The sequence below is a fragment of the Chionomys nivalis genome, chromosome 3, assembly GCF_950005125.1.
Source record: "Chionomys nivalis chromosome 3, mChiNiv1.1, whole genome shotgun sequence".
Classification (NCBI taxonomy): Eukaryota; Metazoa; Chordata; class Mammalia; order Rodentia; family Cricetidae; genus Chionomys; species Chionomys nivalis.
In genome coordinates this window covers 3,612,930-3,637,000 of record NC_080088.1, presented here as the reverse complement: position 1 = coordinate 3,637,000, position 24,071 = coordinate 3,612,930, and the positions used below count along the sequence as shown (strand labels likewise).

At 48.4% G+C, this 24,071-nt stretch overlaps 1 protein-coding gene across 6 annotated transcripts in view; it reads right to left on the bottom strand.

Moving 5' to 3' along the window:
- Kcnj6 (potassium inwardly rectifying channel subfamily J member 6) overlaps positions 1 to 24,071 on the bottom strand; it is a 242,512-nt gene that overhangs the window by 102,651 nt on the left and 115,790 nt on the right. The window contains exon 1 of one of the 6 annotated variants that reach the window (XM_057764131.1): positions 2,495 to 2,616. The exons of the other annotated variants lie outside the window; for them this stretch is intronic. The gene's annotated coding sequence lies outside the window, so the exon portion shown is untranslated. Of the gene's footprint in view, positions 1 to 2,494; positions 2,617 to 24,071 lie in introns of those variants that run through there. 6 annotated transcript variants of the gene reach the window in all.

Below are 24,071 nucleotides of genomic sequence, written 5' to 3'. Positions count from 1 at the left end.
GGGAATTGGGGGTGGTTGGTGTCCTTCTGTGGACTTCATCACTGTTCACCAAGGGCTCGTCCACCTGCGCTCTTCTCCCTCTGACACAGCCCCAGCCTGTGCATCCCTGCTGGTGCCTCTGCTTTTCCTCAGTGCACCCGACCCCCCCTCCTCTCGCCTCATCTCAGCAGAGGAGATGTGACTCAGTCAACCAGCAGTGAACAAAAGCAAGAGTGGCGTGTTATCCAAACAGAGGAAGCTCCTCCGACACAATGGGAGGTTGGCTTAGGCGGCTGTTAGACTTCGAGGGGAGGGTAAAGGAGACCCCAAAATAGACTCAGGAGAATCAAGGCCGCCCAAGGCTGGGATCTCCCACAGACTCTGCGGACTTCTGCCTCCACCCTCTTTTGGCGACTCGGTTCTGTGTGTGAGCTGGTGCTGCCTCCAGGGCAGCCAGAACCCCCGGGTCAGCATTCAGAGCGTTGGCCCTTCACACTTACTTCTCCCTGAGTGTATTGGTTTGAATGAATCATGGTTCCTCAGTGAGGGATTACCATTCCAGTATCAGCCAGCCAGTCCCCTGCTCAGGGAGGATGCAAGCCTCTGAGTCTCTTTAGAGAGCAATGTGGGTGGGCTGGGAGAGACGCTCAGAACCTGTGATTTTGGTGAATACCAGAGCTAAGGGAGGACAAAGGGAACGTGTAGTGAGTGAGGCCCACATAAGCCCATCATGGGCATAGCCAACCTCTGAAGCAGTGAGGGCTATGGAGCTGGGGCTGGGTATAGGCAGGAAGGACTGTGCTCCCCAGCTGTGGAGATCCCGGAGGCTTGACTGTGTCTCCAGGAAACTAAATGTCCAGGGCAGTGTAGGTGGCATCTGCGGCCTTCTGGGAGTTGTTCAGGCCCCGAGAGCTCTGCTGCATGGCTGGATTGACACCATCACTGATGGGTTTGGTGAAGGATTTTACTTCCCTCCTCTTCCTCTTTTCTCATCTGACCCTCTGCCATGCAAACATGGCCCCCTGAAGGATGTGGCACCAAGGGGTAGTCTTGGAAGTAGATACTGATCATGGCACTTTGATCACCTCTATAAAAAATAAATTTCTTGATCAAGAAATCAGCTCAGGGACTTGGTGACAGAGCACAAATGGGCCATCCATTCACTTCACCATTTGTTGCTGTATCTCGCAGGCCTCCTGTGAAGGGTTTTCTAAAGGAGGTAGAGAGGATGATGGAGTTAGCTCTATGGGGTGAACTCTTGGGGGAGCACAAAGGTCAGGGGGATGACCTGGCTGCTTTTTCATTCACTGTGAGCATCACACGGGGTCTATGGTAAAGTGCAGTATAAGGAATTATCTCAAAAGGGAAGAGCTGGGGTGGATTTCTGCCTGTACCATTTTGATTCCATAACTTCTACAGGCAGCTACCGTTTGCCAGGCCCCATGACTGATCTTTAGCACACAGACACCAAGGGAACACAAGTGAATCTGTGTTGACGGAACTGAACGCGTTTTTATGGCTAGGGCCTGACATGCGATCAGGGGTGGCACAGGGTGGGTCTGGGAGGTTAATTAAGGTCCTGTTTTCAGAGTTGTTTTGGAATAGAAAGTGGCAGTTCCACACACATGTAATCTCCTTTGGGGGTGAAGAGGATGTTCCAGAACCTGAAATGGTGACCATCACACAGTGCTGGCAGTGTGTCTAATGCCAGTGAAATACGTACTTCAGAACAGCTCATTTTGTGGGGTGCAAATCTTACAATAGAGCTCTTGGGGGTTGAAGAGCTGGCTCAATGGTTAACAGTGCTTGCTGCTCTTGCAGAGGACCTAGTTCCCAGCACCCATGTTGGGAAACTCACACTTTCCAGTTCCAGGAGATCCGGCACCCTCCTTTGGTACCTCAAAGGCACGTGGTGTGCATAAGCTCACACAGGCACATGCACACACACAAACATTCCGTTGGTTGATGGATGTCTAGAAATTCAGGATCTTAGGAGTGTCATGTTTCGCAGCTGCCTACGCACAAGGACACAAACAGTGGGAGATAAAGCGTGTTGGTTGCTTGCCCAGGGCCGCTCCTGTATGGGGAGGTGAAAAATGGCCTCCTTCTCAACCTGGATGCTGCCCTGTTCACCTCTGTGGCCCACACATGATGCTAGACTAGCTTGTGGAATGACATCAACAACACAAGACTTTGATAAACATGTCTGAGTTCCAAGGGTCCCTGGCATTTCACGGTCACCCGTTTGGAGGCATGGTTACGTGGCCCCACAGGGCTGCTGCAGTGGCCAGCAACACTGTTTTTCTGAGATCAGCCTCCGTCTCAGTGACTTCTTTCTCCATCAGCGCTCAGGGGTCCTGCCCGGTGCTGGACTGCTGTGTGGGTTGTGGGAGCTGCACTTCCTTAGAGAGCACAGCTCTTTCCCTCTCTGCAGTTCTTGCTGTGCATCAGCACCAGTCTAAACCGGAGTCCCGTTTCATTTCATCTCTCCCGGTCCTGCAGGAAGAAGTCTCACCTGGGCTTAGAATGGCCCTACGTGGCCAGATGGGTGCCTATCGTTTGCTCCTGAAGGCGGCTCCTGCCCCAGTCTGACACTGGGAGATTGGCGTGTTTCTTTTTCTCCCAGCTTATAAGGCGTTCCTCTGGTAAAAGCAAGGGCTTTGCAAAGCGAAGTCCTGTGAAGGCAAGAGGGGATTTTCTGCTGTTCCTTCAGAGTACATTCCTCTTTCCTCACCATCTCTCTAAAGGGAAGAAGGGATCTTCCTACTGTAACCTCGTCCTTGCCCCATCTTCAGGCATCTCTGACTGTCGTTGATCTAAAGTGGAAGAGAAAGCCCTGGGGGTGCTGGGCTCGGTCACCTCCTGTCCATTCACAGTCTATTGAGGGGGAGACCAGAAGAGTATCCTAGGATTGGGGTTCTGGGGATGGGCTGAATCTGCCACAGAAGTTACTTCCTGGTTCCTTAGCCACCAAGATAGGCACCCTACCTCCCCCCACCCACCCGCCTGATGGTGCCAGTGGCTGTCTGAAGCCAACTGGAAGGGTCTGTGGCTGAGATGTCCCTCTCAGGGCAGCTACTGTAAGGGAGAGGGCTTCAAGGCTTCGTTGTGAGGAACCCCCCACGAGTGTGCTGAACCAGCTCAGCCCCCTTTTAATCCCTTTAATGGGAGGAGAAATGACTCCAAGGCTGTAGCTTCAGGTTCTTTCAGGGCACGTGCTCATTCAGGGTTTGTATCTTGCCCCCTTTTAATCAGGGAGACGGTGGGTCTTTCCCTGTCTCTGCTCATGACGATAGCTGTCCCCGGTCATGGAGAAGGCATGGCGTAACTCCAATGCCTGCTCAGCATTCTGTCTCCTGAGGCTGATGCGACTAGTCTGTGGGTGGCAAGCAGCTCTGGTTCCCTGCTGGAGACCGGCTTACCGCAGTACCGCAGTACCGTCTGACCTCCCTGAGCTGGGGACACGATCTCTTTTAAAGCGACGTTTCTCCTGGATTCTGCCTCCTGGGGACCCTGGCACTTCTCGCATGCTGATCTTAGCTCCCATTCAGTCACACCCACCATGTGCATCTCCAGCAAAGACGCGTTGGGTTTCTTTAAGGTTTCTGGAGAGGGTTCACATCACAAGCACACACACCAGGGCCGTCCCACATGCTCTTTTGGAAGGATGGTTACTGTGTTCCTGTCTGCACTTTGCCTCGGCCGTGGACTCGACATCTGTCACAGACACACCCTTGCCTGGTCCCTCTCAGCTTGCTAAACCTCTGATCTATAACATAAATTTAGAAACAGGAGTGATTCCAGCCTGAGTTCTGACAATCTTATTTCCCCACTTCTCAAAACACGTCCAAGAGATGTTCTTCAGGTAACTTCTCTGCTGGGCCAGAAGAAGTTTGTCTATGGGCCCAGCTGTGGCTCCGTGCTGTTGAGCACACGGAAAGGGCTTCTGGAGTGACAGCTGGCTAACGCTTCCTCCAGCCTGGATTCTTTATTAGCTTCTAGATACATCCAAAGCACAAACTCTTTTTCTGCAAACTCCTCCATAGAGGGGCTGAAGGTAAACATTATCCTGGAGGTCAAAGGTCAAGTGTGGGGGAGAGCCCTGTGGGGTCACCAGAGGGCAGGGTAAGTGTGACTTGTCATTTTGCAGCTTTTTTTTTTTTTTTTTTTTTTTTTTTTTTTGCTCTCCAGAAAGCAACCACCAGCCATGAGCGTCTACTGAGCACCTGGAATCAGTCTGGTCTTCATTGAAACATGCAGTCAGCTTTGCCATGTATGGGTCTTGGACACGGGATGTGAGAGATTATGTGTTTGAAACATGATGCTCTGACTATATCTTGTCATGAAATATATCATGTGCTAATTTCATGTTTAATATGTTTTAGAGATTTTTAAAATGTTTAAAATTGTGTACACACATGTGTGTATGTGTGCATGTGTGTACCTGTGCGTGCATGTCTGCAGTTGGGCTTGTGTATGTGTGTGCTGGTATCTTTGGAGGAGGCAGAGATGTTGGATATTGGGGATCGAACTCAGGTCCTCTGCAAAAGCATACGTGCTCTTAATCCCCAAGCCATCTCTATAGCCCACATCTAATTCTTTTAGGTACACACACTGGAGAATTTGATACACACAAGGCTGACCTCCTGTCTGCAGCCCTGGGGCTCTTATAGGTACCAGGATTCAGTCAGGCCCATTGCTGACATTTTGGAGACAGAATGGATGCAAATGGGGGATCAAGCTTCTGGCTTACGGTGGAAGAAAAGCCATGTAAACGGGATCAGTATGTTTCACACGACGACTCTCTCCCCTCACATCCTACCCTTGAATCTAGGAATCGTGAGTTTGCTTTGAGTCTGTTCCTTTTCAGTCTTGTTCTTCTCGAGTCCAAAGGTTAGGCCTCACACAGTGTCTGTCTGCCAGCACCCCACCCTCTTAAATCTGAAAGGTGTGAGTTAAGGGACTGGTGATGCGTTTAACTAATTATTCCTTATCAATAAAAAAATCAGGAGTCAGCTATTGGGGTAAGAACCTGAGTGATCAGAGACGCTCCGGAGATGTCGCCAGTGACTTCCTACCCCTTCGATTCCTTCCTCCAAAAAGGCCAAGATCCTCTCTAAGCCCTGCCTTACTACTTCCTCAGTCCTCCAAAACCTCAGTGGTTAATTTTGGTCAGCTAGTGGCTAGCTCTGCCGTCTGATTCAAAACAAATTTTATTGTCAGGATGCAATCAAAGTATCACACACCAGATGGGTGAGATGGCTGGGCAGTACTCATTGTGCACGTCTGGTGAGCCGAGTTCGATTCCCAGAACCTACAGAGAGAGCCAGACGTGGTGGGGCCTGTCTATAATTCCAGATCTCCTATGGTGAGGTAGGAGGCAGAGACACGGAATGGGCTGGAAGCTCATTGGGTAGCTAGCCTGGAGAACACTGCATGGCAGAAACAACAAGAGAGACCTTGTCACGGCAGGGTAGAAGGAGAGAAAACGTGATAGGGTACAGGAACCGCAGCTAGTGTGTGCAGGGGCGGGGGTGGCTTACTTGTTTATACTAATCTTAGGAGAGAGAACCAGATTCTTCTAATAATGACATCAATTACTTTTGAACCTATCAGGTCCCTGAGCAGTGACCTGACTACTGGCTGTTAGTCCCTGCCTTTTAAAGGCTCTATATTACCTATAATTCTTTTGCACTGAAGACTGAGTTTCCAAAACATGAAGTCTTGGGGATACCTCAAATCGCATCCAGGCCACACCACCAGTCAAATGAGGAAAGCAAAGTTCATTGACCTGGATCCAGCTGCTACAGGGAGACGGCCGTTATCACTGAACTTCGCAAGAGGCTCAGGAGGGCAGGGGATGGGAAGGCTGCAGGGAGGACCAAAGGCTTCAGGTGTGTCCTGACGGAAGCTGTCACCACAGGGGAACTGCTGTGGATTATTAGACGTGAGCACCTACATGATTGGACAGGGATACATGTGGGTTTCTGGGATTGGCTGTACATTAGGGAAGCTGTCAATCAAATTTTGCTCCTCTTAGGTCCCTTATTACTGCTGTGTTTCCTTGATTACTATTGGGCTAGCAGTGTTTTGTCCTTCGAGTCTGACTTAGAGATGATTGGCTTCCTGAGATACCTGTTCAGTTAAGGGGTTGGCCTCCTCGGCAAGTGGCCACAGGCTGTGGGCCCAAGTACCATTTTTCTATATGGTCTGGCTAGGCTATATTTGGCTATTCAGTCTCTCAGGTCATTGCTAACTTCTAATATGCAACAATTTTGATGTTGTTCTGGGTTTTATGTATATAATTTATTTTCATGTAAAAAAGGAAACAATTTAGAAAAATAGAAGAGATCAAATCGTATCCTTCCACACAGAAGTGATGAGGGATTGCCTTGAGCCCCAAGAGACCTTGGTTTTTAAACAGTGCCGAGACTGAGAGACGATGGGGCCTCTGAAGTTGGACTAAATGCATTTTGCACTGTGATGTGGCCATGAGCCATTGGGGTCAGTGAGTGGAGTGTTGGCTGAATGAGAAATGTTCTCCAGAGGCTTGAATATTTAAACACTTGGTCCACATTTGCTGTTTGGGAGGTTTAGGAGGTCTGTGCCTGCTGAAAGAAATATGGCCAACAGCTTCACCCCGCTTCCAGGATGCTTCCCTTCTTTGTGCTTTAGTTGGGGATGTGAGTTCTCAGCTTCCTGCTTCAGCATCCACACCCACCTGCTGAGATGCTTCCCTGTGTGGTGAACTCACTCCTGGAAGCATAAGCCCAGATAAACTCTTTTCTACCTCTCCTTGAGCCTGGGGTTTTTGCCATAGCCATAGAAAGATAGCTAATCTACCCCTCCTGTTAAGTGATAGGGTAGAAGAGGTTCTGGAAGTCCTCAGTTTGCCCAGGATGCCCCACCTTCAAAACTTGAATCTTCTAGAATTCTTTTTTACTGTAAGTCACTGCCCTCTCATAAACCAGGGAAACACCAAAGAGTAAAAGGTCTCCAAAGCCCATGAACCTAGTGCCACAGATAATGCCTGAGACATAATGAGCTCAGGAAATAGATCCCAAACGAATGTAGTTGCTTCCTTTCTTCAAGATTAGCCATTTGGAATGGGAATGCATGGAGGGAAGTGATGGGGTTTACAGTACGATGGGCAGAGCATTCCTGAGAATGCTTTCGTGGTTTGCATAGGAAGTTTGTCCTGGAAGGCTCCTGTGCTGGAGGCTTGAGGCCCAGCTGAGCAGTGTTTAGACCTGGGACTTGGGGGAAGGCAACTGGTTCACTAGGATTGTGGCTTCAGCACTGGGTCAATCCCCTGAGGGCTCAAACTTGATGTACCATTGAGAAGTGATAGAAAGCAGGACACGGGACCAAAGAAAATAAGTTTACTAGGGGTATGCCTGGAAAGACGAGCCTCCTCCCTTCTCCTATTTCCTTCTTCTTTTTGATCTCCCTCCTTCTTCTCACCCACCCCCCTCTCTTTCTCTATCTTCCCGCTTCAAGGGATATTTTGTCCAGAAGTAAGTCAGCTGGCTGGCCAGAGGCTGAAGCCTGGGAGACTGTGAATGAGGGCTTCTTGACCTTCCGAATGCCGTGATACTTTAATAGAATTCCTCACATTCCAGTGACCCCAATCATAAAATTATTTCCATCGCTACTTCATAACTGCAATTTTGCTACTGATATGAGTCATAATGTGGGTTTCTAACGCGCAGGAAATCTGATATGTGACACCTGTGGAAGGGCCGTTCAACCCCCAAAGGGGTCACGACCCACAGGTTGAGAACCGCTGCTGTAATAAAAAACGGATGTATCTTAAGCTGTTTTATCTGATAGATTGGTACAGTGACACAAGACTACGGCCAGTGCTGGTGTCCATACCCTACCCCTAAAGTCTGTGGGTGTGGGACACTATGCAAAGGGGAACCAAGGCTGCCAGTGAGGAATTCTGGGTCACTGGGTATCTCAGTGTCTTCCCCAGTGGAGTACTGAGACAGGTGAGGGAGGGAGGGAAGGAAAAGGCAGAGGGAGAAAGGCTTGGCCCACAGTGCTGGCTTTAGAGCCATGAGACAAGAATGTGGGTACTCTCTGAGAGATGGGTCATGCTAGCATCTTAGTCCCTTTCTGTTGTTGTGATAAGACACCATGTCCAAGGCTCCTCAGACAGGGAAAGGTTCATTTGTCTTCAGTTCCAGAGAGCTAAGGGTCTGTGATCGCAGGATGAAGGCCTGGCTTCAGAAGCAGGAAGCTGAGAGCTATCTGTAAGCACAAAGTGGAGAGAACAATGGTGCGGGAGAATTGTCTGTATTCTGTCAATCATGTTTTAAATAAATGCTGATTGGCCAGGCAGGAAGTATAGGTGGGTCAACCAGACAGGAAGTAGAGGCTGGGCAATGAGAACAGGAGAATTCTAGGAAGGAGGAAGCCCATTCCTCCAGTCCAGCCCAGACAACCAAAGAAGCAAGATGTGACTTACTTAGGAAGGTACTGAGCCATGTGGCTAACATAGATAAGAATAATGGGTTAATATAAGCTACAAGAGCTAATAAGTAGCCTGAGCTAATGGGTCAAGCAGTTTTAAAACTTATGGAAGTCTCTATGTGATTTTCTCTAGGACTAAACGGCTGGGGGACCGGGCGGAACAGAAACCCCCACAAACAGGCCCCTCATGTTACAGAGTAAGCCTGGCATGGTGTGAGAGTCTTTAAATTCTCGAAGCCAGCGCTTGGTGACATATGTCCTCCAACAAGGACAAACCCTCTAAAGCTCCCCAACAATGTCCTAAATTAGGGACCAAGTCCTCAAATGCTGAGACGATGAGGGACATCTCCACAACTAGGAAGTCAGTTGTGACCTGGAGCCCTGCAGAGGCAACACAGTCCTGCTGAAAGCTTGAAGTTAGCCTGGTGAGGCCTGTGCTGGAGTTTAACCCACAGAATCACTAGATGATGTGTTGTTTGCTAAGTTTATTTAACTTATTTTACCAATATTATGTTACGGAGATTTCTTGAGAAAAGGTCACAGGGTTGAGACCTTGGGAAATGTGGTAAAGGTTTCAGTGGCTTTTGTGGGTGCAGAGGAGTGAGCCTGTGTCCACAGCCTCATGCATTCAAACAGATTGTGTAGACTTAGGAGGAAGAGCACACCCAGAAGCCTCTCCCTACAATGTATGGAGTGGAGTGAGCCACTTGGGCTATTTGTACAGCCCAAGGGATAGAGGGTGTCTCTCAGAACTGGCTGATGTGAAGCAGCTCCCCAAACCTGGACAGCAGGTGCGCAGAGACATTTAATTGGATCTGGGAAAGTGAAGGGCTGTGATGGATTTGACACCTGTGCATGGTGAGTGGGTTCCCAGCTGCTCTGCTCATTGAAGTTTTCCTAAAAGAAATGCTAAAATTGCTGCAAAATTGCACTTGTCGGAGCAAGTGCACAGAGAGCCATGGTTCCAGCTCTGTTTCCTCAGGGAGGGAGTGGGCACCAGGAAGGAGAGACTGGGTCCAAGGGCTTCACAGGTGTTGGGGAGAAGACTTTGAGAGCCAGACACTGGGTGTCCATTGCTGAGTCTCAGCAGTGTTTTTCACTCAGTCCAGGTCAGTGGGAACATGGCAAAGTTAAGTGTACTGGTAATACAGGTAGCAGGGCCACTTGGAAGCATGTTTTAAAGGTCTGTGTGTTTTTTTTTTTTTCCTCACTGACTCTTAATTCCTAGCAAGGCTGGATAGTTGAAGTTTATTTATTTTTTGTTTATGACATGAATTCACACATGCTTTGTAATACAGAAGGTAGACCAATAGACTCTGAGTTCTCTCACTGAGGCACCCACCGAAGTCTTGAGTCTCCCAGCTGTGGTCAGGGGGAGGGGTGTGTGTGTGTGTGTGTGTGTAGGGACAAAGCTGAGGAACAAACCTGAGGAATCCCAGGGGCATCTCTGCATTATGATGCTTTGCTGTGTAAAGGACAAGCAGTCCTGAGAAGCCAGGTGGTAATTAACTCCATATATATACATATATATGCATATGTGTGTCTACATACAAATGTCAGTTATTTGTGTCAGTAAGTTCTACACTAAAGATTCAATCAAGCACAATTTAAAAATATTGAAAATTTTTTATATGATTTGAACATTCATAGAACATTTTTCCTTAAATAATAGATGATAGCTACTCTTAATGCTTGTCATACATATATATATATATGTGTGTGTGTGTGTGTAATCTGCAGATAATGATATTTGTAGGAAGAGGAAGGGATCAGTGACTTTGTGGAGATAGAGTGAACTTCATGTACCATACTCTTGTGCCTTCAAATGGCTTTCACATCCATAGGTAATATGCAAATAACATGCCACATATTTATCTCTATCACATATTATATATCGATGTCATCTATAATAGGTTCATGGCCATCTGGATTTTTGCATTCCCTATGGGTTCTGGAACCAATCTCCTATGGCTGCTGAGAGACAGCACATGTGTGTGTGCGTGTGTGTTGGACACTAAATTAAAAGTGTATAGAATAATTTCTCCAATTCCTCAGTTTTGCACTGGACATGAGGTTTTAGGTATATTTACATGATTAATAGCAGCAGAAATGTTCCTCCCTCCCAGCTGGCTGTGGGAGCATCTTTTCTCGAGAGAGAAAGAAGGACTGGAGTACACAGCAGCATGACACCGAAGTGATTGGGTTCGTGCTTGAGGCAGAGCCAGGGTCAGACTTACTTGGGAAGTGGTTGAGTAGAGAATAATATGCCCAGGGAAGACAAGGAAAGTGCCAGCATAGCCTAAAGAAGGATCCTCCACCAGGATGTGGTGCTTTGCCAAGGATTCTAGGGGGATGTCTATTAACACGGGAGAGGAAACTATTACACCAGTCAGGACCTCAGCCATAATCTTGTGTGGCGACAAAGAGTAGATATCAGTGCTGTGGTCATTTTCCAAGAGAGTTTGCTCGCCAGTGTAAAAAGGCTTCCTGTGAAAGCACCGTGTTCAAGAACTTCAATGACAAATGGAGAAATTTGGATTTAGTGGGGTCACGGCCCCAAGTGATTTCTGCTCTATTAGTTGGAAGCATTGAATTAGATGTTGAAATCTGAAGATCAGTCTCATTTGGGAAAGCCGTATGAATCAAACAGAGTTGTTTGTGTGGAACCCTGCCTTAGTTCTTTTTCCTGCTGCTGTGATAGATGCAACACCCTGGCAAAAGCAGCGTGAGGAAGGAAGAATTCACTGTGACCCAGAGTTCAAGATTACAGTCTATCATCATGGGGATGTCATGGCAGTAAGTAAATCACATCCACAGCCAGGAAGTAGGAAATAATGAATGCCTAGGGGATGGTGCCTCCCACTGTGGGCAGATCTTCCCTCAAGAATTAACCAGATCAAGATAATCCCCCACATCTGCTGAGAGAGCTTCCCAGGTGATTCTAGATCTTGTCAAGTTCACAGCCAAGATTAACCATTACAAACCCAGCAGGAAAAACCCAGGTTAAAAAAGAAACCCCTACACAGGACGTTGTCACCAGGGTCGTTACTGATCCTAGCTGAAGAGATTGTTTCAGAAGATCTTTGTGGCCCTCCCTCCTCTCTTTGCTTTTAGGACCTTGACTTGCTGAACCTGTTTGAAAGCATGCAAGATCCACTGTGAACCATGTCACTTTGCAGTTGGCTCTCAAAAGTCATTCTGCTGGGAGAAGGCCCTTCTGTTATTCTAGGTTGATGGAAGAGTCTCCACTAGCCTGCTGCAAGAGTAATCTGCAGAGACAGCATGGAATGAAAGTGCTTTTGGGGACACAGTGTCAGAGGGATGGCACTAGTCAAGGGGTAGTAACTGTGCTTGCCTGTGTACCTAGCACTACGCTGTCTCAGGAGAGTCCATAACTAGGCTAACCAGTCATAGGCCTGCACCTTTGTCTATGGGAGAGAACATTTGTATTTGCATATTTTTAAAACTTTTGTTTCTTTTGATAGCAGAGTATAAAACTACATAAATGCAAATTTCTTATTAGGAATGGAAAACTGGGGTATGGAGAGGTGGCTCGGTGGCTAAGAGCACAGGCTCCTCTGGCAGGGTGACTTGGGTTTGGTTCCCAGCACCCCCATGGTGGCTCACACTATCTTTAGTTCCATGGATTCTGATGCCCTCTTCTGGCCTGCACAGGTAGTGCATACACAGAGCATACATACATCCATACAGGCAAAACACTCCTACATACAAAATAAAAACAAAAGTTAAAGAAATAAAGAATAGAAGCCTGCCTAATACTGCTCTCTTTTTACACATTCAAAAGAAGCCCTTGTGATATGTTTAGAGTTAAGGGAATTTATGAAATTAACCACAAAGCTCTGAAATGAGAGAGTTCTGTTTTTGTTTTTTAAATGAGAATTCTTTAATGAAGTCAGTGAGATGGGGAGAGCATCCTTGTAGCTTGGAGGAAAAGTTTTTTGAAGGGTACTGCCTAAAGCAAGTTCAAGCAGCAGCCGGAGACAGCAGTTCTCACGCATGGAAGGAACACGGCAACTCTGCCTTCTATTCCCGAGAAGTCGCTAATTGTCTGATTTCTCCTTGGCATTCCTCAAGCCTGAAGTAATTCACCATGGGACTGCAGTGTGGCGTGTCCTGCACCACTGGACATTTTATTAGTGATTCATGCAAGGTGCTCCCTGCAGGATTGCGGAGAGCTCAGACTTGTTCCTCCTTCTCCCTATGGTGCTGTTGGGCCTTGGGAGATCTGGGCAGAAGCGGGAGGCTTCCTGTTATTATTATGTGCCTGTTTTTACACAAATACTTAGGAGCGTCCTGGGATCGCTGTGCAAAGGTGGGACATCCTGTGTTTGGATCCTGTTTGCACTTGCTGAGTGCCAGGAGAGGTGAGAGGGATCTTGCTGAGCAGTTCTAGTGGTCCAGGGATGGCAGGCATCCCTGATGGTGGGATCTCTCCAAATGCGTGGTTTTGGGGGAGGCACAGGAGGGTACTGACTAAAACGCAGTTCCGGGACTGTGCGCTAGTGGTTGGTTGTCGGTTGTAATTTAAAAAGATTTCCCCAGGGGGACTGCTGCAGAACAGTGAATGTGTTATACAGTGTCCTGAAGTCCTCCACGAGAGAGAGAGAGAGAGAGAGAGAGAGAGAGAGAGAGAGAGAGGAAGAGAGAGAGAGAGGAAGAGAGAGGGAGAGAGAGGCAGGCAGGCAGGTGGACAGACAAATGACACACACACACACACACACACACACACACACAGAAACAGACAGACAGAGGGAGACAGACAGAGACAGAGAGTTAGAGATAGACAGTCAGACCTAAAGAGAGACAGAGACAAAGGAAAACAGAGAGAGAGAGAGAGAGCAAGAGAACGCTGATAGGGGTAGGTACATTCAAGTAGAGGCCTGAGACCATCCGAGGTGCTGGTCCTTCCTTCTGCTGTGTTTGAGGCAGGGCCTCTTGTCCCTGTGTTGTGTAAGCCAGGCTAACTGGCCCGAGACCTTCAGGGGTTCTTTGATCTGTTTCCTGTCTCATTGGGAGAATACTGGGATCACAGACATGTGCTGTTGTGTCTGGCTTTGTGTCTGCTCCAGAGATCTGAGCTCAGGTCCCCACACTCGGGTAACAAGGCCTTTATCCCCTGAGCTGTCTCTCCAGCCTCATGATCCATCACCTTGTAACACAGTCTTTGACATTAAGCTCTGCGCCCTCCGGCCCTTGAAGAGTGCTTGGCATGTTTTAATTCCTTGATGCAATCTTGGTGAATGAACCAATACACAAGGATAGGATGGCATTTCCACCCTGGGAACAGAATGTGTTCAGTCCAAAGGGAGCACTAGGGACAGCTAAAATGGTCAATATAGAAAGCTTCTAGAATGTTCTAAGATCTGCTCCTTTGCCATTCTCAATCAGCCTTTAGAGGACACAGAAAAAAATGCTGTTTAAGGGTTTATTTGAAATTCCATAACCACAAAGCCTGTCATTCACACACGGGAGATGGAGAAACACTGGGTGGCAGTTCTATGCTTGGGTTTTCCTGGGACCTTGGACACAGTGCCTGAACCCCCTTTTAGCGGAAGTCCCCCACCCAGGGCTAAAGGCTCTTGTTTATTCCAAGTGGCCCTGCTACTCTGGTCTCAGATGGTTAGCCCAGAGAGGGACTGCTGACCCTAAATGGGCTTGCAAGGATTACTGGCATCACTTGAGCTGGCCAGATGTGGGGTTTAGCCAATAGAAGATTTCTGTGTGAATGGTGCCAAGTCACCCAGTCAAACCCTTCCCCAGAAGTACAAATGTGAGCGAAATTGAGAATCGCAGAGGCTGCAGGCAGGTGCTTTGAAGGAGAAGGAAGCAAAAGCAAGAGCAACGTGAGCAGGCAGAGGGGAAAAGGTGGAGATGCTGGGCTGTCATGGTGGATGCTGGGAGGCTGGTTCTTCAGGGGCCCCATAACTGCTTACAAGTCCTAATGAATGAGGCTCCATTTCCCAAGAAGCCTACCTAAATGGCCCTGGGCACAATTAAACAGATGCCACAGACCAAGGCAGCCCACAGGGCAGCCCTCAGGAGCCCCACTGCCTAGCGTCCCTTCTCTGAGACCTAGATTCAGGCTGGTCATCATGATGCAGTTCCGAGATCTGTGACTGTGGGATTCTGGGTGAGTGTGGGAAAACAGGAGGCCTCTGTCCCCAGCAGGGTGGAGACAACTGGGAGGCTCCGATCCTGCCCCCAGAGGAATTCACACCCAAGCTGGCATGCAAGGAATGCCATAAATCCATAAACAGACATTTAAGGTGGTAGATGCACAAGCGTGTTGTAACAAGAGATGTCGGGCATGGGTGATGAGGACAGTGTGGCTGGGCAGGAAGCGTGGGAAGGCTCCCAGGAGGAGACTTCTGACCTGGAGACCGAGGGTTGGGAACACTCTTTCAAATGCACGCGTGTCATGTGTAGCCAGGGTGGAGGACAGCCCGCATGTATCGCTGCATGCATGCATCACTGCATGCCTACAGGACCTTTCTCAAGCCCAGAAGCATGACAGTTACGCCCGCAGAGAGACTTCCAAGGCTCAGATGTTATGTGAGAAAGCTTCAGCCGGTGTGAACCGCAAGGGCGACAGAGCGTTCTTTGCACACTGTGGGGATGTGTCTCGGCCAGAAGTCGTGTGAAATAGTCAGGGGAGGGCTCAAGTTTGCCATCCCAGTTCCAGGGAGGAAAAGGCGTGTGCATCTCTGGAGTTAGCCCGCCAGCTGGCCGGCTTCGCTGAGCTGGGGTGTTAAAAGTAACAGTGCTCCCGTCTGAAGAAATTGGTGTCACGAGCAACGAAGCAAGGCGCCTGAGGTTGATCTCCCGCCTCCAAATGCAGGCACACACACGGGAAGAGCACATATGTAGGTATACGCACAAGCCCGGATAAGGCATGCACACTGGGAAAAGGGCTTGAGGAAGAAGCCAGCCTCCTGTGGCCCCCACTGAGACCTGCTCTGAAATCTAAGAAAAGAGAACTCGAACTATCTTAGTGGATTAAGCATCCGGTATCGTGGAAGGCAGAGAATTCACTCCATTGTGAAGGAATAGAATTGAAAGGACTTTCTGGTCCCCAGTCCTCTATTTCTGGAATATCGATGTCGTAAGGACGGCACACAGGCACACAAGCAACCATTCTCAAAGACAGCGAGGAGGAGCTGTGCCTGGGGATAGAAGGCTCTTTTCTGAGGACTTCCTTTGTTGTCTTAGCTCCTACAAATCTTCAAACGGTGCCAGGGAGCCTTTCATCTGGAGTTCAAAGTCTAAAAACAAAACAAAACCTGAAGACTGCAAAAAGAAAGCAAGGAGATGCGGGCTGTCTAAGAGACAGACTGGCTTAGGGCAGGAAACTCTTTTATGTTTCGCTGTAGGGGTGACTGAAGGGAGAAGGGTCCCAAGCCATTCATACTTTGGATATCCTTCCCTGAGGGATCTGCAAGGTCATCTCTCCACCTTAGCCAGTGAGGCAGCCCAGCTCCGCTGCTGGGAGTCCCAACCTCGTGATGAGAAGCTTTGCCAGGTGAGGCGGGTTCTCCTGGAAGGGGCAGCTTCAGGCTGAGGGGCTAGGGCTGGGGGCATGGTGTAGGCATGGGGCCCACAAGCAGCTGGGTGGAGGCTCACATTGTGCTTCCAGCCATCGGTGCAGACCCCTGTGGGGTGACTGTCCTGCTGCAGTAGTGCACTGCGCATGGCTAGCTCTCCAGGGCTCAGAGCACAACTGACTCCATGATGGAAGTACCATTCAGGCTGCAAAACTCAGCACCACCCGCCAAAAGCAAAGGCCTAATCTATCAAAGACCGGAGTTCTGGGAAAGTCTCTGTCTTAGGGTTTTTTATTGCTGTGAAGAAACACCATGACCATGGCAACTCTTATAAAGAAAACATCCAGTCGGGGTAGCTTGCTTACAGAGGTTCAGTTCATTATCGCTGTGGTGGAAAGCATGGTGTGCAGGCAGATGTGGTGCTGGAGGAACATCTTGTAGGCAACAGGAAGTTGACTGACCCACTGGGGGGTGTCCTGAGCATAGGAAACCTCAAAGCTCACCACAGTGGCTTTGAGTGACACGTCCTCTAGTAAGACCACACCCACTCCAACAAAACCACACCCCCTAATAGTGCCACTCCCTATGAAATTATGGTCCCAATTACATTCAAGCAACCATAATCTCTAAATGTACTAACTTTGATTTTTGGCTACTGCAGTTCTGCTTCTGGTTAACTGTTCTTGTTAACTGAATGATATTTTTTTTCCTTTTTTTAAACTTTCTTTTTATTTATTCTATGTGTACCAGGATATGATTTTTGTGTTTAAAATCTCACTTTGAGGAAGGCTTGGGGTTCTGCTGGGATCCGAGTCACCTGCTGGCTAGTAAAGACTTTCTATTGGCTGAAACCCATGTCTGAGCAGTCTTCTCTGGTGGATACTCCACAACAAATCACAGTTCCTGAAGACAAGACCTCAATGTCGCAGGAGCAGAGGCTTCCTGGCCAAGTTGCTAGAAATGAAAAATCGACAAAGCACATAGATCCCGGAGGAGCCAGCCTCGGGCTGACGAGTGGCTGGGCAGGGCTCGTAGGGAGGGAACTGGGCTTATCCTCCTGGCATTGGCCGTATGGGGACAGCCGGTAGCTTGGGTAGACTCCAAGTGCCTGAAATGAGGGGGTCTGACTCCCTCGAGACCCATTCTTTTGTTACCAATGCCCGTAGCTATGCACTGACCTCTGACATCTGAGAGTCTGCGCAGACATATGAGCTGGGCCCTGGGAAGGTCAGACCACACATGACATGCCCTGCTGTGTTTAATGACAAAGGCAGTGTCCTTCAGATCTGCTACCAGAGGGGATGTCCTTCGGGAAGGTGTGAAAAATGTCAGGACTGAGGGCCGAGGACACTAGTGGCTGAAGTGCTCGCTCTGCAAGCACGAGAGCCTGAGCTTGAGCCCTAAACATAGGTGAAGTCACAGCCTGGGGGTCCAGCCAAGGACTCAGAGACAGGCGGATGCCTGGGGCTTGCTGGCCAGTCAACCAGGCTTAATCAGCAAAGCCTGGTCTCCAATCACAAGACAGATGACGGCTCCTGAACAATTATACCTAAAATTGTCCTCTAGACTCCACATGCACATGTATACATATGCATCAATACACAGATATTTATATGCAAACACATGCTGACAGGGGCACACATATGACACACACACACACACACACACACACACACACACATTCTTGCACCTAAGCCCCACCCAAGCCAGCCGCTGGAGTGAGGCTGTGTGGACCTGCCAGCTTGCAGCTAGTTCCAACACTGAGGATAATAACACACTGAGCTTTTCAGCAAGGGCCTCCGCAAACAGAGTCCCTTGGAGAATAAGCACAGGCGGGGACCAGGGCTGCTGCCAGAGCTGTGTAGCCTCCTGTGACCACGGGCTTCCTAGATTCATCGAAAACCACCCATTTGCAGCTTTGGATCACGACGAGAGGAATTTTCCAGAGCTTCTGGGACAGTGTGCGGCAGATTGTCACCCAGCCTCAGCTGCACGCTGTTCCCCGGGGTTGGATTGTGTTGGTGTTCCTTCTCCACCCTGGCTGGCTGTCTCCTGTGGGAGGGGCTGCAGAACCCTGCTGGGGACTCCTGAGGACTTGAAGGGTAGTACTGGAGGCTGCAACCCAACTGTCTTCATGTGACAAGGAGGCGACTCCCTCAAAAGCAGCGACAATGGCTGCCTCTCCTGTGCCCTCCTGCTCCGCTCCTGATTCGGGCCGCAGAGTCTGCTGTTCCTTGACTGTGCAGCTGGACAGCACTATTGTGAGTCCATAGGGTCCTTTCAGGGGTTTGCTCCAGGGTCCTCTCTGCCTACTGACCAGGGAAGAGCCTCCCCTAACTTCCATGCTCTGGTGATGACAGACACTGGTTCAGCCTAGACTGCAGAGGACACTCTGTCCCCACCAGGACTTTGCTGATGTGCACTGTGGACAACATGACGCATGGCTGAAGGAATGGGGTACCATACGCTGTCCCTGCTGCTGATGCTGTGTGAGTTTCCAGACTGGAGACCTCTGGCTCTCAGTTTCAGGGTCTTTGTCCTCTTTGTCAGAGTTCTGTCATAAACCAAACCCATGTCATTCCTTCTTCCTCGGAGTAGGACCACGGCAGTGAATCTCTTGGGACTGACGTGAAAGTGGGTGCACAGGAGGCAACAGCTGGCTGAGTTTGGGGAGCGCTTAGCAGATAGGATATACTAGTAGTAAACATTGAGAACTAAAGATTGGTGGCCATGTCTGCTCAAGGGTACCCCGTGGAATCCCTGGAGAACCCATGTCCCATTCAATCCTCTAGGTTACCCTTCTTTGTGCCCAAGTGAAGGCTGTCAGGGATTCATGGAACTGCTCCTCTCCTCTGTATTGGACGTCCATGGGCCACTGTATTAGCCTGTTTTATATCACTGTAACAAACACAAGACTGGAACCTTTATAAATAATGGAGTGTATTTAGCTCCCAGTTTTGGAGATTTGAAGACGTCGTAGCAGCTGTGGTGTGGGCACAAGGCAGTAGGAACAGAAGACACCACATGGCAAGAAGGAAGCCAGAGGCCAGTGAGGAGCCACGCCTGATGTCTCGAGGCTGTTATGGCCATGGCTTAGTTACTTTTCAGGGAAGCCCCACAACCTCAATACTATCGTATTGAGGGACCACGCTTCCTCTGCATGACCCTCTGGGGGCACACTCAGATGACTTCCCAAACAGAGCAGGTGCCTTTATCTTAGCCCCATCAATTTGATTCATCCCTGTAGGGAAGCGGACACATAGCTATTCTCAGGAAAGGCTCAAAGCAAACGACTCCAACTTTCATGTATGCTATTTCTCATGGTTACCCTCCAAGTCACCCTCCAGACCTTGGAAGCCTGGACAGATGTCAGCTTTTGTCCAGGGCCACCTGAATCCCCAGAGCTTCATGAATTCTCTTGCTACTGTGGTCATGGGTCCCAGAGACAGATGTTCACAAGCAAAGGTAGTGAGGGTGATTTCCCCAGCCTCATTCTGCCTCATTCATCCAGGTCTTCAGTGTCTGTAGGGTTTCCAGAAAATAGGCCGAGAAACCCAGGCACACCCTTGCTATCTAAAGAGGGTGCTGAGTCCATTCCTGGGAAAGGGAACGGTGGCTGTACTGGGCCTCCATAAGGACCTGGTTCTGTATATGACCAGGGCCCCGCACATGGAAGCGCCTACTTTACTCACTAAGCTGGGGAACTGAATACATACACATGCTCAGACACCCAGAGAAGCAGCTGCTTGCCCAGGGTCTGTTTGTCTGCTGCCTTAATGAAACCCATTCCCACAGTGGTCTTGACCATTTAAATGACAGTCATTCATTGGGTGCAAAGTATTTCTTATTCCCATGTGGGTGGTTTATAGCTCAAGCCACATACAGCCAAATCCAGGCTTCTGAAACTTCCCTGAGCTTCCCCAAGACAGCAGGGAGGAGTCAAATTTGACCCCAGAACTTTCTGGTAAAAATCACTGTCTTAACTTTTCCTTAGAGGATATCATGTCTTCCCAAAGCCTTCTCAAACCTATCTCATCATAAACCGTGGTGGTCTGAATGAGAATGGTCTCCATAGGTGTGTATATTTGAATGTTCTTCCCAGTTAGCAGAACAGTTTGGGAAGGATTAGGAGGCGTGGCCTTGTTGGATGAGGGAGGTTTGTCATTGGAAGTGGCTTTGAGGTTTCAAAAGCCCACACCAGGCTGAGTCTCTGCTCTCTTTCTGCCTGTAGCTTGTGTATCAGACATGAGCTCTCAGCTACTGCTCCAGCACCGTGTCTGTCACCATGCTTCCCACTGTGATGATCATGGACTAATGTTCTGAAACTGTAAGTCAGTCCCCAATTAAATACTGTCTTTGATAAGCTGCCGGGGTCATGGTATCTCTTCACAGCAGACAACCCCCATGGGACATTAGGGATAATTTGAGTGAGGATGACATTGGGGCTGTCAGAGGTGGGGGAGGGGTCGTGACAGTATGGTTTATGCTGTGCCTCTGTTATCCAGACATCATACTTAATTGGTACCTTAAAAATAAATGAATGGTCTCTGCTTTTCAAGAAGTCTTTGTTTCTGGGTTGGGAACATAACTGTACTAGTACAGTGTTTGCATAGCATACGAAAAGCCCTGGGTTAGGTTCCTAGGTTGCCATAAACTGTGCATGGTGGCAACCCCTGTAATCCCAGTGCTTGGGAAACAAGGCAGGAAAATCAGAAGTTCAAAGTCACATTGTCTACGTAAAGAGCTTAGACCTGTCCGTACATAAGGCCCTGCTTCCTATTTATATGATACACAGCCATTTTTTTGCATCCGTGGGGTTTGGTCCCGGGGCTTCAAGTTGGTACCAAGCTCTATGAAAGTACTCTAATCTCTCCATAAAATGGCACAGGGTTTGCATATCCTCCTGTTTATCTCCATCACTTCTGGTTACTATTAACACCCACTGGAATATACACGCTATGTACATTGATGATGTTAGAATGTACACGCTATGTACATTGATGATGTTAGAATGTACATGCTATGTACATTGATGATGTTAGGATGTACACGCTATGTACATTGATGATGTTAGAATGTATATGCTTTGTACATTGATGATGTTAGGATGTACACGCTATGTACATTGATGTTGTTAGAATGTACACGCTATGTACATTGATGATGTTAGTGATGTGGGAGTGTCATATATCAATCTGTTGATTTCATTGGTTAAGTAATAAAGAAACTGCTTGGCCCTCATAGGTTAGAACATAGGTGGGTGGAGTAAACAGAACAGAATGCTGGGAGGAAGAGGAAATGAGCTCAGATGCAGGGCAGCTCCTCTGAGAGACAGACGCCATGCTCTCCTCTCCAGAGCAGATGCGATGAAGCTCCGACCCAGGATGGACGTAGGCTAGAATCTTCCCGGTAAGTGCTCCTTGGGGTGCTACACACATGAATAGAAATGGGCCAAGCAGTGTTTAAAAGAATACAGTTTGTGTGTTGTTATTTCTGGTGTAAAGCTAGCCATGCACGAGCCGGGCAGGATGAAAAGCAGGCCCGCAGCTTCTACTACATGTTAGAATGTACACGCTATGTACATTGATGATGTGGGAATGTACACGCTATGTACATTGATGATGTTAGAATGTACATCCTATGTACATTGATGATGTTAGAATATAAACGCTATGTACATTGATGATGTTAGAATGTATACGCTATGTACATTGATGATGTCAGAATGTATACATTGTGTACATTGATGAAGTCAGAATGTATACACTATGTACACTGATGAAGTTAGAATGTATACACTGTGTACATTGATGAAGTCAGAATGTACACGCTATGTACATTGATGATGTCGGAATGTACACGCTGTGTACATTGATGATGTCGGAATGTACACGCTATGTACATTGATGATGTCGGAATGTACACGCTATGTACATTGATGATGTCGGAATGTACACGCTATGTACATTGATGATGTCGGAATGTACACGCTATGTACCTTGATGAAGTCGGAATGTACACGCTATGTACCTTGATGAAGTTGGAATGTACACGCTATGTACCTTGATGAAGTCGGAATGTACACGCTATGTACCTTGATGAAGTCGGAATGTACATGCTATGTACACTGCTGTCACACTACATAATTTAGGAAATGATGGCAGGGAGAAACATCTGCACATGTTCAGCATCAACACGTCCCCACCACGTGTTTTCTTTTCATGCTTTGGCTGAATCCAAGCATGTAGAACTCACGGGCAAGAACAGATGACTGAAGACACACATGCAGAGGTCATATTCAGAGTCTCTGTCTGCAAAGTGGTTGTTGTAACACGATTGTGTTTGTAATGAGATGAGCCATAGGTCCTCTGCCACTGTCTCGGCCAGGATTCCCATTTGGTGAAGAGACACCACGGCCATGGCAACTCTTATAAAATAAAGGATTTAATTGGGATGGCTTACAGTTTCAGAGGGTCAGGCTGTTGTTCTCATGGTGGGGAGCATGGTGGCGTGGAAGCAGATGCTAGAGAAGGAACTGAGAACTGCACCCTCATCCGCAGGCAGAGAGAGGTATAGATAGATAGATAGATAGATAGATAGATAGATAGATAGATAGATAGATAGATGACAGAGAGACAGAAAGACAGACAGATAGATACAGACAGACAGACAGATAGGCAGACAGACAGACAGACATTCTGGGCTTGACATGGGCTTTTGAAATCTCAACGCTCACCCCCAGTGACACATTTCCTCCAACAAGGCCACACCTTCTAATCCTTTCAAACGGCACCACTCCTAGTGCCCAAGCACTAAAATCTCGGAGCCTCTGGGTACATTCTCATTTAAACCTCCACAGCCAGCTGTGGAACAGAGAGTCAGTGCAGCTTCAGGGTCTAAGCTGATACTATGGCAAGAAGTGTGGTCGTGGGAAACGAGTAGAGAAGCTGTCAGCTTGAAGGGACTTCCTCCTTCCAGAAACAGGTAGAGGAGATGAGGACTCGGGAGCCATTAGCACAGGGTTGGGGAAGCATGGCAGGCGGGGAAGGACAAGCCAGGGAGGAGGCGCCAGACTAGGATTGCCGGGAGGTGTTTTACAAGGGATGCACTGCCTTTTGGTGGCATTTTCCAGAATCAGTTTCTAGGCAGTCTGTGCCTAGTACCTTTTCAATGGGAGAATGTGTGCTTGGTTATCCCAGAGCCCTCCAGTGCTTGGCAAGTGTGTTATATTTTTTCTACAGCCTACTGTCTCCTTTTACTTTGTTCTGGCCACGGGATGGTGCCATCCACATTTAGGTCAGTGCCTACTCAGTTTGACTTTCTGTAAACCCCTCACAGACATGCCCAGAGATGTATTCCTGTGGTGATTCTGAATTAGGTCAAGTTGACAAGATGAACCATCGTAATTCCATCCTCCTCAACTTCATGCTCAACCACATCATTTTTAAATCAAAATGATGTGGTACGGAGTGTTCTCGCTTCTATAATAAGGAAATGTGGGCATGGCCTGTGAAGAAAAGATCTGACCAAATCAAGCCAAAGCCCAGCAGGGCAAGTGTCAAATCTGGTAGCACCGCGTCAGGTATCCGGAGCAGAGGACGGAATCATCTGGGGTCCCACGAGCTTGGGGAGCCCAACTGCTTCCCCATCAGATGTCCTGGCACCTCTGACATCCTGTGGGCTCACTATCTAAGGTCTGCACAGTGGTTTCTTAGGGGCTCCTGGCAGGGATTAGGACTCGTTCTGTGTTGCTTCATCTCAGCAGGCTACTGGAAGACAAAGCAGACTCATAACCCCGAACATGCTTTTTATAGATATATGCTTTGAGACTATGCCTATGAAGGAAGGGCTGGGGTTAATGGAGAATGGGAAGCAACACATACCCCCCCACAATGCACACCCCCACACATACATACCCACACATGCACACACTCACACATATGCACATACCCACACACATGCATATACCCACACACATGCACATACTCACTTGCACATGCTCACAAACACATGCACACACACATTTGCACACCCTCCACATGTACTGACACA